The sequence below is a fragment of the Castor canadensis genome, chromosome 2, assembly GCF_047511655.1.
Source record: "Castor canadensis chromosome 2, mCasCan1.hap1v2, whole genome shotgun sequence".
Taxonomy (NCBI): Eukaryota; Metazoa; Chordata; class Mammalia; order Rodentia; family Castoridae; genus Castor; species Castor canadensis.
Window position 1 is genome coordinate 172,930,949 of NC_133387.1, and position 6,267 is coordinate 172,937,215.

The following is a 6,267-nucleotide window of genomic DNA, read 5'->3' on the forward strand; positions in this document are numbered from 1 at the left end:
AGTGTTTTCCATAATGACAAGCCCATCTTTTTGCAGTTTCCTTGTGATACTGAGGCTGGAACTCAGCAAACCACAATTCTCTGGTAGCAGCTCCTTTTTATTAGATTCTGCCAATAAGGGGCTCTCAAGGTAGGACCTGGAAAGCAGTCAGAGAATGAAAAGACTTCTTCCTGTTGCTTCCTTTGAACTTGATGCTTGTGGCTCTGGCGTTTGCCACACCTTTACTTTTGCAGCAGCAACTTCTTACCAAAGTGGCCCCTAAATCCATTTTTCAACATTTGCAGGACTAGCTTCATTGCCTCAACCCCCTTTCTTCCCATCAGATAAACAAGTATGACCAGTTGCTGATTGGAGCTCATTCTCTGAGATTTGTCTGGTACTTGGCCATGGAGCCCTCCTGTGAGCTGAGAGATATTAGGACCAGTGGATTAGAGGCTATCTTGTGAGAAGTTTCAACTGTATAGGGCTCTTTATCCAAGAGTTAAATTTTAATAATTCTAACCTTTTTCCTTTTCTTCCTTGACCTGACTTATTTTTCAATGGTCACTGTCAATAAAAATCGATCAATGGTGGATAAAACATTTTGACTTGGCTTCTTCCTGGGGGTCTTTGTAATTACTACCTACTTGGTTTCTTAACTGATTGAGTGAAGAAACTAGATAAAATTAATATTTCCCAGTGGTATTTATGTAGCATTAGGTAATTGAGATACTGTTAGCTATTATAGAAAAAAATATTTTCTCATCAAGTAAGATTGCTTATTAAAGCATTAATTTTAAAAACTGTAGGATTTCACAATACTCTTAACTATGCTTATAAATACCATGAATCTGTAATGGTTATTTATTTAGTATGTAGCTATCCCCACTTTGTTTAACTATAGGTTCCTCTCCATCCCTCTTTTGGAAACAGCCCTTGGTATCTGCTTGGAGAATCATGTCTTTCCTTACCCAGTAAAACATTTACTGGGTCTGTTAATGGCTAAATTCTTTATAAACATTTGATAGTTGAATGAATGAATCTCTTAGAAATTGTGTTCCTAGAAGTACAATTTAGCAAATGCTAAATTTAATATTAAAGCCTTGTGAATATATTTTTCTTCACTTTTGCATTATTTTCTTTCCTTTGAAAATTCAGAGTGGCAGTTGGGTAAATTGGGAATATGAGAATAATCTTTTAATGTTGATAATACAGTTTCAGTGGGTTTATTGCTTCAACTGCTTTCATTTTTCTTTTGTAGCTGATAAGACTTGACAGTCATAGTGCCTACTGGAATGTAAACTGCTTTATGTTTTACAGGGGATCAAGGGGCCAGATTTTGTTAATTTCAGTTTGTACCTGAAAGAGCTAACTACATTCCGTCAGTGTCCTTGTTAAGACAGGTCCATGACAAGGATAGGATTTTAGACATTTGCTAACCTGTATAGCACTAAATCAGAAGTATCAAATCTGTTGTTTGATTTCAGAGATCTTTATGAATCATTCACTAGTGACATGAGAATCTATTAAAATTTCACTTATAGTCTTTCATACTCATTTTGATGGTGTTCTTGTTAAATTGGGTTATTTCGTAGGAGAATGATTCAGAGTACTATAAGGAAAGATGATACATTTCAGATCTACAGCATTTATCTTTGGCAAATATTTTATTCATGATGTAAATAATGTTCTGTGCATTTTTCTTATGCACTAGTGGTTACAAAGAGTAATAAAGATATTGATATAAGAAGCAAGGTTTTTGGGGGGTTTTTTTTGTAAATGTGGCTGATTATGTGTGTACATTTTCTTTCTCATGCTCATATAATTCAAAAATCATTTTTTTAAACTTAGGATCAATTGTAAATTGAAATTCCTTTCTTTTTGTTTTTGGTAAATGGAGTTTATTAAGAGTTAAGAAAGGGAAACAGAGGGGAGCATGGTGGGGCGCAGGGGGAGAGAGAGGGAGAGAGAGAAAGAGAGAGAGAGAAAGAGAGAGAGAGAAAGTGAGCGAGCTTTTCTTTCTGAGGTACTTTTAAAACTTACACCAATCTATGGGAAAGGAGGAACCAGGTGATTCCTATCTAATAATCAATGAATGGGGAGGGTAGTGGGCAGTTCCTAGCCAGGTGAGGGTGGTATAGGCCGGCCCTGGGCAATTTACATATGTGTCCTGAACTTTCCCTATTTCTTGCATGCTTCAAGTCTATTGTGATAGATCTTTCCTTTGTTTTTATAACCAAAGGATAATTGCCAAGAATGAAGAAGTTTATGAAGGAAGAACTGAAAGGTCGACTTCTGTTATTGTGAGTCTGAGTGTGAATCTGATTTTGTAGAACATGATAGCTACAAAAGACAAACATAAACAAAAGTTGTTGTCCATAGCTGAAGAGGGTAGGAAACACCATCGCTGTAGGCCCAGGGAACTCCTGAGAAGTTTTCTTGAGAAATGCTTGTGCTGAGTTGAGTTCTTAGGTTACTCTAACTCTACTTTTGTCTTTTCACAGTTTGCTTTGTTCTGAGTAGCTGGGAAATTTTGAATTCTTAAGTCAATTGCATATTTTATCATGACTGTTCATTGATAACTGATGTTCTCTGTGCCTGAAGCTTGGTACACTCTAGATTGTATAGTATTTCTATTCCACTTTAAAAGATTTTATTCGCAAGAGACTTGTTTGTATTGATTGTATTTTGAGCTCTACCTTTTGTCCCCCTAGGGAATTTAGCTAGCAAGACAGATAATTTATTGATTTAATGCCACAACCCTTTTCTCTCATATTTCTCCACCTTCCAATGATGTTCCCTAATCTTTGATTTAGGAAAGTGTCTAATGCTTCTACTGCCTTCTCTTACCCATCACCAGAATTCAGATGCCCATGGAGCAGGCAATGTAATCAAGTGAATTGGACAGCACCGTGATAAAAGGTCATGGGAGAAGCCTCATTACAGCAGGTTGTGTGGATATAGGGGAGCCAAAGAGAGAAATGGTGAACTCAGAGTCACACTTCATTGATGAAGGCAATTCCCAGACTCATCCAGTTGTTTCAGTTCAGCTGCATGGAGTCAGTGTTGTTGGACATTCTGATTTTTCACAAAAAAATATTCTGGGTTTTATGTGGTAGTTCTCAGTTTTTAAATGTTAACAACAAATGTCAAAAATACAACTGTGGGGGCTGGTGGAGTGGTTCAAGTGGTATAGCACCTGCCTAGCAGATATTGAGGACCTGATTCAAACTCCAGCACCACCAAAAATAAATAAATAAGTAATACTACTGTGAGAGCCAGCATTGAGTCCCAAGTATGTTATTGTATAAAAATAATTAGCATTTAAAAGATACTTAATTCCTAAAGATTTAGAATGAACTACTCACAGAAAGAAAAAATGGGGAGAGAGAGAGAAAGAAAAGGAAAGATAAGAGTAGTGTTGTTAATGGCAAATAGTGTTTTCAGAAAACCTTGGTTCTTGTGTTCAAGCATGGAAGAATCCAAGCAGAACAAGTGTGTGTAAATGGGGTTTATTAAAAGTTAGGGAAAGGGAAATACAAAGGGAGCATGGTGGAATGCAGGTGGAGTCTGCCAGCAGAGAGAGTGTGCTTTTCTTTTTCAGGTGCTTTCAAACCTACATTGACCTAGGGCAGACCCAGGAGATTCCCACCCAATAATAAATGAGTGGTGGGGGGGCATGGGCAGTTCCCAGCCAGGTGGAGGTGGTCTGGGCCATCGTTGGGAAACCTACATGAAACTCAAACTTTTCCAACTTCTAGCCTGCTTCAGTGTGGTGGATGGTGTGAAGAAGGACCGTGAATAACTTACTAATTTTTAAATATTAAGTTATATTTTTTCATCAAAAGTACAACTAAACTAATATCATTTGTGTAAATGTCTATTAGTAACTGATATTGCAAAGCCAGAGATTTGGACTTTAATTAATAAAATAATTGAGTGCTCTGACTTCTATTTTCTCTTCCTACCATCCAAAAAAAGGTGCAAAACAGTAACAGATTAGTAAATAATAAATATAGTGTTGTACATGTGGAAAGTAGCATCGTTTAAGAGGGAAGAGTTTTTTCCTTAGTGTGAAGGTAGGCTGTGGCATCTGTCTCCCCATGTTCTTCCTGTCATCTTTATTGCTCACTTCATAGTTTACTTCAGTCAGGATGGTGAGAATTTCATCACCTCGAGGACATCTTTTCTTAGGCTCTGGCAAAGTGATTGGATATACCAGGTTCCCCTCAAGGGGTCTTGGTAGGAAACACAGTTGGCCACAGTGGCCATCCCCAGAAGAAAGTTGGCCTCTTCTGGGATAAACCTCTTTTGAGAAGATGAGTCCATTTATAAAAAGGAGTTCTTCTGCACTGAGTCAGTGTCAACAGGTATAGCTTTATGATAGTTATCCCCTTGACAAACCTAAATAAAAAAGACTTTTGGTTTTCTAGCCAGAGAAGGGCACTTAGAACCAGGGAAATAAGATGTCAGTTCATAGATGGAGGCCTGCTCTCCATGGTTGCCATAGACAGTGCCCTTATCTCCATGGGAGAGGATATAGCAGATGAAGCAGTCTTTTGTTATTGTGGCCCGTACTTTGATAGGATTGTAGAACCTCATAGATTTCCTTCACTGTGTAGTTTTTTAAGGTATTATCTCAGAATGAAGCTTCTTAAAGGTTTGGCACAAAATGTCTGCATCCAAGTTTGTTCCTTTCCTATTTTTGATATTGTGATATTTAGGTATTTTTTTTTTGTGCCCTACTGTTGAAGATCAAACAGTATCCTCTGGGTTTGTTTTGTTTGGTAAGCTTTATTGGATATCTGATCTGTGACTCGCTGTTCTTGTTCTCTTGGAGAGTCCAACATTGCCAGCGCTCTGAGAGAACCCTCCCTATTTGAAAATGAATCTGAACATCCTTGAGTGCTCATTTTCTCTCTGTTAGGTTGTCTTTACCTCTGCTCAATTCTTCAGTCATTGATCTTTTCCAGCAGGCTCTTATTGGTTTGTTCACAGATTTTTTTTTTTAGGGTGTCTAAGATTGTTTCACCTAGGAGGATTCTCTTCTCCATCTCCATGAAAATATCAAGCAGACTCATGTTATTATCCAGTTTACACTGGGGATCTCATTGTTCAAAAAAAAAAAAAACTTAAAAGACTTCAATTCTAGCTTGCTTATATCTTCTGAAATTTGAAAAAGCATGACTCTGTAGGCAGAAATCTGGACTCTGCAGCTCCTTTTCCATCTCTTCCCTGGTTGTGACCAGAGATTGTTCAGAAGATCCAGTCTATTAATTTGGAAAAGCAGCAACTTCAAGAAGAACAGATTGCCTTCCTCCAACATTCCCTTCTCCTGCAGTCTCTGGAATAACATCAAAGTATCCTTGATGGGCTCTTGTTTCTTTTGTGGGATGTAGTCTAGGCTCAGGAATTTGAGAGAGGCCAGCTCATCACTGTCAAGTTCCTCCCCAATTTGTAAAGACACTTACTGAAATCCATTGTAGGCACAAATTAGAAGAGTAGTTATAACCTGCTCCACCCTTTCCCTGCACCATCACAGTCACCAAGTTCCCCTGGAGAACTGAGCCTCATTCCTTGGGCTCAGTTCTCAAGTTTGTCCACTCGAGAAAATCTCTGAAACAAAGATGACTTGCCTCCAGGAGGGAGCTTTCTTTTACTTTGGATCTTTCTGTCATTCCACCGGCTCTTGTGCTGCCTTCAGCTATCACTTCCTGTTTCTCTCTACCCTGTTGAGAATTTACTCATGCATTCATGAAACCGGGCTTTTTAAAATAACAGGAAATAAAGGAAGGAGAGGCTGTGAAATCACTGTCTTTCAGCAGAAGGGCAGAGTCTGGTCTTCAGCAAGAGAGAAAGATAAATTTTTCACTGAAAGAACAAGAGACTAAACTTTTATCTGTAAATTGAAATTCTAACAAGTGCAACTATATTCCCAAACCATAAGTACAGTAAGTACTAGTGAAAGTTGATTTCATGTTATAAAAGGAAACATGGAAGTAAATATTTTAACAAGGGTTTTCTAATAAAATTACTGTAGCTTATAGAACACATTAATTTTGTCCCTTAGCTTAATGATATAACATATTTGGATTACAACTAATTATTTAGGAATAGATCATAAACATAGACCAATGTGGGGAATGAGAGAGAAGGGCAGTATAGCTAAGGTCCTTTCCTATAGCTGACTTCCTTTGACATCCATGTTTTCTTCACATCTTGTTACTGCATTTTGTTTTAGGACTTAGGTTTTCTTCATTTTTTTCCTTTCATTCTTTTGAAATCTCT

The 6,267-nt window shown here is 37.7% G+C and overlaps 1 pseudogene; it reads right to left on the minus strand.

Annotated features, from left to right (window-relative positions):
• Positions 1–3,678: 3,678 nt before the first annotated feature.
• LOC109674313 (caspase-8 pseudogene) lies at positions 3,679–5,475 on the minus strand (annotated as a pseudogene).
• Positions 5,476–6,267: the final 792 nt, after the last annotated feature.